General features: G+C 42.7%; 1 pseudogene; it reads right to left on the reverse strand.

Annotated features, from left to right (window-relative positions):
* Positions 1-2,447: 2,447 nt before the first annotated feature.
* On the reverse strand, positions 2,448-6,592 carry LOC136129590 (UPF0538 protein C2orf76-like; annotated as a pseudogene).
* Positions 6,593-11,763: the final 5,171 nt, after the last annotated feature.

Genomic DNA, 11,763 nt, shown 5'->3' on the forward strand with positions numbered 1-11,763 from the left:
GCACATTGTAAATTCTTGATAAATATTTATTGATTGAATGGACAAAATAGGAAGCCTGTGTTAGATGCAGCCTAGTACCCTAATGCAAATACTTCACACAAAAGCTGGAATAATAAATTCACTCCTTAAAACTATGAGAGTCATTAGTAACTGTAGTCTTCTTGATCCCAAACTTCACCATGTTTCACACACCCTTCAATTATGAGGAGGAGAAAGAGGAAATAGGGAGCCTGGGAGAGAGAAAGTCACAGAAACCTCATAGGTAAATAGATGGATAGATAGATAGGTGGATGGATGAATGGATGGATGGATAGATAGATAGATATGCCCCAAACTGTTAGTAACGACGGCAGGTATTTGGATATTTTGCTCAAAAAAAACCACAAAAAAACCCCACAGAGTTTGCTTCTCCCTCTAGTGGAGCCCCTGTCACAAATGTGTGTGACACACATGATCATGGGTTTGTGTGTTGGGGTTTGTGGTTAGAGAGTTTGTAATATGATGTCTGTGCAACCTGCAAAAACACAAGGACAGTATGGATGTAACAACTTAGCTGTTAGTTTGGCCCATACTTTCAAGATGTCAAATCATCAATTACAGAAAATCAAGAATTATTATTACAGCAGCCTAGATCAGCAGTTCCTGCCCCCCCTGCCAACCAAATGACCTGAATATATTTGAGAAAGGGATGCTTATTGTTTTATGCCACCAAGCGGTTTTGGTTGTTACACACCAATGGCTGATCAGTACAGCTTACTTGACAGTTGTAAAGAGTTGACCTTTGCAGAGAGTAATCCAGGAAGATAAATGCCCTGACTTCATTCTCATCTCTCCCTTCAATATCCTTCCAGAGGTCAGAGAGCAAAGGAGACCATTCATGTAGTCCATATAGATTAGCCCTCTGGGATGGAGAACAGGGAGATGGAGGTGGAAGTGGGTCTGGAGGGGAAATGGAGGCAGTCCAGCTCAGAGACCCAAAAGGTAAGAAAGAGTTAACTTGTGAAGGGAGAAAGTTCTAAGCTAACAATACAGCATGTGTGAGGTCCTTAAGTGGGAGGCAGCACGGTGTCTTGGGAAAAAGGCTGGTGTGTCAGGAAGACAGAGAACAAGGGGAGACAAGTGATAATGGGGTAGACAGGGGCCTTTCTTTGTACCTCCTTGAGGGTGAATAAAATGTGCATTATTTTGCCCTGTATCTTAAGAGGGTTTTCAGCAAGGATAGTGGGTGGCATCATTTTATTTATGTTTTTAAAAAGGCACTCTGGTTGCTGGACCAGTAATGGATGAGAGGGGAGAGGAGGAAATAGGAGGAGGCCAGCTGAGAGGCCATGGAAGTTTATATCTTTGCTTTTTAAATTCTACTTTTTTATTGAAGTATAGTTGATTTACAATGTTGTGTTAGTTTCAGGTGTACAGCAAAGTGATTCAGTTATACATACATATATATCTATTTTTTTTCAGATTCTTTTCCCTTACAGGTTATTACAAAATATTGAGTATAGTTTCCTGTGCTATACAGTAGGTCCTTGTTGGTTATCTATTTTATATATAATAATGTGTATATGTTAATCCCAAACTCCTAATTTGAAGTTTATATCTTTAAACACTGCATCAGCATTAAGGATTTGTGAGTACCGCGGAGGGGCAGTTAGGCTAAAGCCAGGACAGAACTAATAAGAGCTGTTTCCAACAACAGGGCAGAAGTTAGGCTGGCCCCTGTGGCCTGAATGAGGGAAACAGTCCTTTCCAGCTGGAGAGACCTGTGTCAGCAAATAGTTTCACAGAAAGTCCCCAAGTGATTAAGGAGGATCACTCTGCTTCAGGGAAAGCACCTGTCCAAGGGGCCTGAAAATGATGACTCAGGGCCTTTGAACTCCTGCTACTTGGCTTCCTTCCAGGGCCGGTTTGAAGGATGCTTTTCATTTGCTCTTTCTGTTTGGCTCCCCGAGGAGGACCAGAGTGGAGGGAAACTGCCGGGAGCTTAAAGATGAAAGCGCAGGACCCTTCATCTCACCTCCGTCCTCAGCTACTGCTGCCACTCTCTCACTGCCCCTTGAGGGACTGGTCCTGAGGAAAACCTGCAGTTCCCTGTGGGACCTCCATGCCATCAGCTTGGCAGTCACTACCTGAGCCTCCTGCTAGTTGTCTGATGACAGAGAGAGAGACTGAGAGACCATCCTGGACCACAGTTCTTCAAGTCCTCACTTCCCTCTCCTGCCTCTGTAGAGTGAAATGGAAAGAGAGGGGTTTTTTAATGAAGTATTGATAAAATTATCTGCAAACACATAAAAGTAAACTTTGGCAACAGTCAGAGATGTATGGAATCCATTTTCTGACATAAAAGTTTTATGTCAGTATATTGGTCAGTTATTGCTGTGTAAGGAAGCACCTTGCATCTCAATGGCTTTAATGAAACAAGTCTTTACTGTTGTTCATGCATTTGTGAGTCAGCTGGTGCTTGGCTGATGAGGCTGGGCTGGGATTGACGGTTCTACTTTGCACTGTGGGTCTGGGGTTGTTTGGGGCAGTTTTGCTTCAGACTGTAGTGGCGGGGGTGACTGTGTCCACACGAATCCCTCTTTCTCCCGAAACCGGGGGCTGGTCAAAGTACACTTTTCTCGTGGTGACAGCAGAACATCCACTGGACAGGTCCCTGCTTGCGTCACATCAAGGCAAAGTACTGGCCAAACCCAAAGTCAACAGGTGAGGAAATTTACTCTGCCCGTGGAAGGAGGGGTAGGTGTAAAATCAGTGGAGTATCACTGAGAGTTTGATTAGAGAAGCAGAAGTACTGTGAGTGACATAGAATAGGGGATTTGGTGTAGGGACTGAGGCTTATGCAGTTGTGGGAGCTGGTTAAGAAGTCAGCGTAAAGCTGTTGCCTCCGTACCTGACATTGAGCCTGAGGTAGTCAGGGCCAGCAGCTGGAAGGGAAAGTTAGACAGACTGCAGGTCAGAGCAAGGACCACCTGGAACCCATATCAGCCTCTGTCTCCAAGCATGAAGACACGGTGACTTGTAGGGAGGCTGGTGACCTTGCTGGTGTGTGTGTGGCCGGCCGCACACATCACTGGCACAGGAGCTGCAGAAGGTGAAGGAGGATTTCCAGCAGGAACTGGAGGACCTGTGGGCTGGCTGTCCTCCGTGCCAACAAGGGGAGCATGCAGGGCAGTGACAATGTACAGGGGCTGCAGCAGCGCCAGGCCTGACACACACCTCCAGAACATAAACAGTGGCTGCTGCTTTACTTCCCTTTTCCAAAACTCACATAAATTTTTCTAGTGGCCAACTTCATCCAGGACCAGACAGAAGAAAATTTTGGGAAATGGAGTTCCAACTGAGTTAAGCTGACAAAGCAAAGTGGCCACGTATGGAAAAGGGTGTGAATTCAGGAAGAGATAAAATATTGGGGCCAATGATACAAATGACCACATATAATAACTGTAGGGAACTGACTCAGTACAGGAGAGGACTAGTTGCCTGCCAGTGTCCATTCTTGCTTATTGAAACCAAAGATTTCAATGCCCTTCAACTTTATAAATTGTGCTTCTGTCTTCTGTGGAGAATGCAATAAATGTGGCTGATGGTGGGGCTGTTGGACGCAAGATGGCAAGTTAGGTGGTAACAGAGTATAAGGAGCCGGCCCCTGGGCGGAAGGTTACAGTGCTGTTGTCAGTTCATACGATGCCTGCTGGCTATGCCATATCCTTGCTGCAAGTAAAGAGGAGATAAGGGCCACCCCATTGAGGTTTATCCTTGGTAAGGGTTATACAGAAGTAGCTGGGGCTATAGAGGCAGAAAAATGTCAGATGACCAAGAAACACTACAGGCACTGAGGAAAGAACACTAGATTAGGGGTCTGGAGACTGGGGTCCTACTTCAGAGGGATCACAACTAGTTGTAAAACTCTGAGTCGGTTAAGGTATTGCACCTGTTTCCTCATCTGTAAGTGGAAGTGTTGGACCAGAAAGCTTTCAGGCTGCGTTCTGCGTATTATGAGCCAAATAAGACCTTAGTCCACTCCTGTGATTCCCACTCTCCTACGTGCTGCCATTCTTCTCTGTTGGTGTCCATTTGCGGCTGAGCTTAGACATTGGGGGAGGGGCAGAGATACCCAAATTAGGCACCCAAGTCCTGGATTCTCTTGCTAGAAAACCTGTTATCACTTTGCTTAGTACAATTTGCCTTGTTTGTGTCTTCATTTCTCCACCCTCTTTTTCAAGGAGGTATTGGTACAGGAACATGTGAACTGTACTCTGCTCCTTGGAATAAATCAATTGTTCAAAAAAAACGGATTGTGCTAATTCTTCCTGCAGCAGAGAGAACAAATGAAGTGAGGGGGAGGGAAGAAGGATGGTTATATGGTGCTAGGGGTGGTAAGGATTGGGGATGGCATGTTGGAGGGAAAATGAGAGAAAATAAATCCTTGCAAAACATAACAACAAGCCCAACTAGTTTTTGGTGTTGGAGCACAGAGTGGTACACATGTGACAGTGTGCATCTCTCCAGCTGGACTTTTTTTTTTTTTAATTGAAAGTTTTTAGATCAGGGAATGCATGTATAGCCCTGCTCTAAGTTAGGAATGGAGAGCTGTAGAATCCAGGATTGCCTAAGTAACTCCTGCTTTGAAGGCTTACCATGGTGTGTGAATAAAAAGAGCAGTGTTGGGCTTACCTGGTGGCGTAGTGGTTGGGAGTCTGCCTGCCGATGCAGGGGACACGGGTTCGTGCCCCGGTCCGGGAAGATCCCACATGCCACGGAGCGGCTGGGCCCGTGAGCCATGGCCGCTGAGCCTGCGTGTCTGGAGCCTGTGCTCCGCAACGGGAAAGGCCACAACAGTGAGAGGCCCGCGTACCGCAAAAAAAAAAAAAAGAACAGTGTTGTCTGTGTATTGAACAACGAGCAGAACTATCCCCAAACATCCCTGGGAGTTTCCCTGGGTCACCTGGGCAACGAGCCATCTGGGAGCAGGACTGCCTTTCTCCCAGTGGAAGAAGCTACACCTAAAATCAGCTTCCTAAGTTGGGGGGTGGGATGAATTGGGAGATTGGGAATGACATATATACGCTATTGATACCATGTATAAAATTAGATAACTAATGAGAACCTACTGTGTAGCACAGAGAACTCTAGTCAATGCTCTGTGATGACCTAAATGGGAAGGAAATCCAAAAAAACAGGGGATATATGTATACATACAGCTGATTCACTTTGCTGTACAGCAGAAACTAACACAACATTGTAAAGCAACTATACCCCAATTAAAAAAAAAGAAAGAAAGAAAAAAAATTTAAAAAAATAAAATCAGCTTCCTATAGGGCCAGAATCTTCCATCATCTCAAGAGCCAAGTTTTCCACAGAATCAGAGCAGCTGGCTGTCTCAGACAACTGCTGTAAACAGCTGGCATCCCAAATCCGGGCTGCTTGGCAGTAAGAATTCTTTATCCTCCCTCCCCCACCCCAACCCCAGCAATGTGAAAATGGGGGGCCAAAAAGAGGAAAGGGCTCCCTCCTCTGGAACAAAGCCCACGTTGTGTCCAGCCGCTGTCATGGCTGTATTCGTTTAGGTCATCCAGAAAGTGTAAAACCCAGTTACAAGTGCTAGAAATTTGTTGGGGATAATGCCCATGAAAGATAAGCAGGGAGGAACCAGCGCGGGAAGACTTCAGACCACAGTGTGGATCGGACACCTGTGTCAAGAGAGGAGGAAGGCAGGCAGATTTGTGAGGAAGAACCTCAGGCAGGTGTACTGTACTTGCTCGTGGATACAGCCCTTAATACAGGTATGCAGAAAGGAAGCCCGGGGAGGTCCTCACGAGATGAAATGGAATTAGCTTTGTAGTTCTATAATCTTCTTCAGAGAAGATGCTGTTTCAGTCTCATTGGTGATTCCAGCTGGTCTGAGAGCCATCCTCTTTCAACGGGAGTCTGTTGCTGTCTTACAAACACAACACATGTTCATTTGTCTTTGGTTTATATGCTTTAGGAATAATCTTTAGTTTATCGTATTTATAATTTCTTTTTTTAATATAAATTTATTTTATTTATTTATTTTTGGCTGTGTTGGGTCTTCGTCGCTGCGCGGGTTTTCTCTAGCTGCATCGAGCGGGGGCTGCTCTTCATTGTGGTGTGCAGGCTTCTCACTGCGGTGGCTTCTCTTGTTGCAGAGCACGGGCTCTAGGTGCACGGGCTTCTGTAGTTGTGGCACACAGACTCAGTAGTTGTGGCTCGAGGGCTGTAGAGCACAGGCTCAGTAGTTGTGGCGCACGGGCTTAGTTGCTCTGCGGCATGTGTGATCTTCCCAGACCAGGGCTCGAACCCGTGTCCCCTGCATTGGCAGGCGGATTCTTAACCACTGCGCCACCAGGGAAGCCTGCGTATTTATAATTTCTGAGTGGTGGTGGTAGGCTGATCCTGAAGGGGCATCTTGCTTTAGAAATACTGTAAATTCCTTTACAGTTTGGTCCAAATTAAGCCCTTAATATACTACGGGTTTGAAATTGCATTGCTCAAATGCATGAACGAGGTGACCTGTAATGGTCACTTCTTTGAAAGCCACGTGAAGAAATTCCTTTTGATCCAGCAATTTCATACATAGGAAGGTACTCCAGGGAATCCCTCACATGTGCACAAGGAGACTGCTCCTGGCATTCCCTGATGCAGCTCTGGGATAGTTTTGGTCAGCCCAACAGGGATGGCCAGCACTAAGACTGCCCACAGAGGAATACCCCATTGGGCAAAAATGGCCAGGCCCCTGTAACTTTTTTTTTATTACATCTTTATAGCAGTATAAATTGCTTTACAATGGTGTGTTAGTTTCTGGTGTATAACAAAGTGAATCAGCTCTACGTATACTTATATCACCACATCCCCTCCCTCTTGCATCGCCTTCCCACTCTCCCTATCCCACCCCTCTAGGTGGTCACAAAGCACTGAGCTGATCTCCCTGTGCTATGTGGCTGCTTCCCACTAGCTATCTATTTTACTTTTGGTAGTGTATATATGTCAGTGTCACTCTCTCTCTCAGTATGTCACAACATACCCTTGCCCCCTCCCTGTGTCCTTAAGTCCATTCTCTGCGTCTGCATCTTTATTCCTGTCCTGCCCCTAGGTTCTTCAGAACCTTTTTTTTTTTTTTTAGATTCCATATATATGTGTTAGCACACGGTATTTGTTTTTCTCTTTCTGACTTACTTCACTCTGTTTGACAGACTCTAAGTCCATCTACCTCACTACAAATAACTCAATTTCATTTCTTTTTATGGCTGAGTACTATTCCATTGTATATATGTGCCACATCTTCTTTATCCATTCATCTGTTGATGGACACTTCAGTTGCTTCCATGTCCTGGCTGTTGTAAATAGAACTGCACTGAACATTGTGGTACATGACTCTTTGAATTATGGTTTTCTCCGGGTATATGCCTAGTAATGGGATTGTTGGGTCATATGGTAGTTCTAGTTTTAGTTTTTTAAGGAACCTCCTTACTGTTCTCCATAGTGGCTGTATCAATTTACATTCCCACCAACTGTGCAAGAGGGTTCCCTTTTCTTCACACCCTCTCCAGAATTTGTTGTTTGTACATTTTCTGATGATGCCCATTCTAACTGGTGTGAGGTGATACCTCATTGTAGTTTTGATTTGCATTTCTCTAATGGTTAGTGATGTTGAGCATTCTTTCATGTGTCTGTAGGCAATCTGTATATCTTCTTTGGAGAAATGTCTATTTAGGTCTTCTGCCCATTTTTGGATTGGGTTGTTTGTTTTTTTGATATTGAGCTGCATGAACTGCTTGTAAATTTTGGAGATTAATCCTTTGTCAGTTGCTTGGTTTGCAAATATTTTCTCCCATTCTGAGGGTTGTCTTTTGGTCTTGTTTATGGTTTCCTTTGCTGTGCAAAAGCTTTTAAGTTTCATTAGGTCCCATTTGTTTATTTTTGTTTTTATTTCCATTTCTCTAGGAGGTGGGTCAAAAAGGATCTTGCTGTGATTTATGTCATAGAGTGTTCTGCCTATGTTTTCCTCTGAGAGTTTTTAGGTCTTTAATCCATTTTGGGTTTATTTTTGTGTATGGTGTTAGGGAGTGTTCTAATTTCATTCTTTTACATGTAGCTGTCCAGTTTCCCCAGCACCACTTATTGAAGAGACTGTCTTTTCTCCATTGTATATTCTTGCCTCCTTTATCAAAGATAAGGTGACCATATGTGCGTGGGTTAATCTCCGGGCTTTCTATCCTGTTCCATTGATCTATGTTTCTGTTTTTGTGCCAGTACCATACTGTCTTGATTACTGTAGCTTTGTAGTATAGTTTGAAGTCAGGGAGCTTGATTCCTCCAGCTCTGTTTTTCTTTCTCAAGATTGCTTTGGCTATTCAGAGTCTTTTGTGTTTCCATACAAATTGTGAAAATTTTTGTTCTAGTTCTGTGAAAAATGCCATTGGTAGTTTGATAGGGATTGCACTGCATCTGTATTTTGCTTTGCGTAGTATAGTCATTTTCACAATGTTGATTCTTCCAATCCAAGAACATGGTATATCTCTCCATCTGTTTGTATCATCTTTAATTTCTTCTCTCAGTGTCTTATAGTTTTCTGCATACAGGCCTTTTGTCTCCTTAGGTAGGTTCATTCCTAGGTATTTTATTCTTTTTGTTGCAGTGGTAAATGGGAGTGTTTCCTTAATGTCTCTTTCAGATTTTTCATCATTAGTGTATAGGAATGCAAGAGATTTCTGTGCATTAATTTTGTATCCTGCAACTTTACCAAATTCATTGATTAGCTCTAGTAGTTTTCTGGTGGCATCTTTAGGATTCTCTATGTATAGTATGATGTCATCTGCAAACGGTGACAGTTTTACTTCTTCTTTTCTGATTTAGATTCCTTTTATTTCTTTTTCTTCTCTGATTGCTGTGGCTAAAACATCTAAAAGTATGTTGAATAATGGTGGTGAGAGTAGGCCCCTGTAACTTGTATGATGCTCAGCCATTGGGGAGCTTCTGGAGGAGAGCTGGCCTTCCTGTAGTTTCCAGAGGCCCTAAAAGAGGAGGCTGTCTGTTCACTGTGCTCCTCATGGCAGATCTCTCTTGAATGAAGTCTTAAAGGTGCCCCTCCCTGGCTGCCTCCCTGGCCCTGGCATGCCTTTCAATTAGGATAATGAAAGATGAAGTATACTATGAATATCTGTATTGCTGACCTTGCCCTTGTGAGTTTTTCATTTCCTCAATGAAATCTATTCCTTAATCTTCATTATGTGACTTTATAGAATTGGTCCTGAAATTTAGAGCATAAATGGGGTGGAGGTGGGAGACCCACCCACCTATCATGATGCAATTAACCCAAGAAAGGAGGCCACTGGTCTTCATTTCCCTGCCATCCAGAAGGCACTGCAGTGATTATGTGGCTGTAGGGGAAGCACTGCAGTGCATGGTTGTGTCTACAACACCAGTGGCTAGCTGGGCCTCTTGGGCTTTAAAATTGCTCTGACAGCTCATAGAAGGTGTTCCTCAATACACGTTAATTGAACTGAATAACAGGCTTGTGTTCTTAGCAGTCACAAAGATGGTCATCTTAAGTGAATGACATCTTTTAAAGTACAATTTGCACAGAATCTATAAGAGTGATACAGTGGGTGTGTTTCCATCGTATCTATATTTAGGTAGGCAGCATTGCTCACGCTTTCCAAAGACAGAGACAACCTTTAAAAGCAATTTCAGAAGGAAAGATGTGCAGAGTGCTATGGAATCCTGCTTGTAGAAGTCTTAAGCAGGCTATACAGCATCAAGTACAACCCTCCATCTGTCCCCCAGACTGATGCTTGAGCCCTGCTGTAGGTGTTTGACAACGTTATTCCCTGTCATATCCTTCTAATGCTCCTCTGCACTTCAGGGGCTAGAAGTCTATGAACTCTATTTCCCAGGCTCTCTTGTTTCCAGCCTGTGGATATCCTGTGGATATCATTTACCATTTACACTCTGTCAACGAGAGGCACTTATACTAAAGTGGAGTAGAGGTGAAAAGCCGCTTTGTCTTCTTCTAGAGTGGCAGCAGATGGTTATGTGGGCTTTGCATATATGCAGTTGGATTTTGCAGTGGTCTCTGAGTTTTCCTGATATTCACCTGATTCAGGGCTACAGACTAGCTAGGAAGTTAGCTGAGAGGTTCTCTGTGTTACCCACCCCTGTGTGATTGCAGCATTTGTCCATCTTGTGAGACTAGGACTGTAGAAGTGAAGCTGAAAGCTAATTCCTGCATCCTGCCTTCAACTTGTCCAGCCCTTCCAACAGTTTTGTGATCGCTAAATTATCTGTATTGAACCCCATTTCCTTGGAAATGCTTTAACTGGTTTTAGTTCTTGTGAATAATAGAAACTAGTCCATGATATCGTCTCCTGGGAGCTCTCCATATTTATGTTGGCCATCTTCAGATGTTTCATGGAATTCTCTAAACCATAAGTTACCATTTAGTTCTGGGGCAGCCCTGACATTTCTTTCTTATATCAAGCCCAACGCTGCCTACGTGTAATTCTCCTTCAATGTAGTTCTATCACTTGTGAGCATTCAGAATTACTGCGATCCTTTTTCCACATGGCAGTCATTCAAATACTTGAAATAACTTTTTATTTCTTTCTACCTGCGAACCACCTGCCTGCTCTTTTCTCCTCCAGGCAGAATGACCTTAGTTTCTCTGTGATTTCCTTATGTCTACAGCTTTCTAAGAGAGCCGTTCAGTCATTCCCTACACATTTTGGCCAATGATTGATGCTTTCGAGTGGCAACAAAGTCAAGGATGAAGTGACCCATGAACAAATTCAATTAACAAAATAGATCAGAGAAAAACAAGTATAATGAAGACGTAGTGAAAGGATAATATCTATAATATATAAAGAGTTCTTACAGATTGGCAATAAAAAAATAACGAATAAAATCCCCAATATATGCAAAAATATATTAGTAAAAGAGATAACATAAATGGCTGCCAAATATAAAATATATTTTCAAATTCAACTAGTAGTCAGGGAAATAAAAGTAACACTGAAATATCCTTTCATCAGACAGAAAAAAAGTGATAATAGCAATTTATAGTGGGAATATGGGTAAAATTTTCTACTCATGTTTTTATGATGCAAAAATAGAGTATTAACACATTTTCTGAACATGCCTTCTGGTAATACCTATTACAATCAAAATTACATAACCCTCTGACCCTGAAAATTCATTTCTGGGAATTTACTCCTAGATATACAATACATATTGATATTACAGACCTTACACCAGTCACAAAAATTAACTCAAAATGAATCATTAATCTAAATGTAAAATGGTATCGCCTTTAGAAATTAACATAGGAGAAAATCTAAGTGCTCTTGGGTTTGGTGGTTAGTTCTTAGATACAACACCTAAAGCATGATCCATGAATGAAAAAATATTGATAAGTAAATTAAAATTTCTGCTCTCTGAAAGACACTGTTAAGAGGATGAAAAGACAAGCCACAGATTTGGGAGAAAATATTTGCAAAATGTATACCTGATAAAGGACTTGTATCCAAACATGTACCTGATAAAGGATGTACAAATAACTCTTAAAACAATAAGGAATAAATGACCTAGTTAAAAAATAGGCAAAAGTATCTGAACAGGCACCTCACCAAAGAAGATTTACAGATAGCATACGTAAAGATGCTCAACATCATGTGTCATTTGGGAATTGCAAATTAAAGCAACAGTGAGATACTACTACACACCTATTAGAATGGCAAAAATCCAGAA

This window comes from Phocoena phocoena, chromosome 10 (genome assembly GCF_963924675.1).
Source record: "Phocoena phocoena chromosome 10, mPhoPho1.1, whole genome shotgun sequence".
In the NCBI taxonomy this organism is placed as follows: Eukaryota; Metazoa; Chordata; class Mammalia; order Artiodactyla; family Phocoenidae; genus Phocoena; species Phocoena phocoena.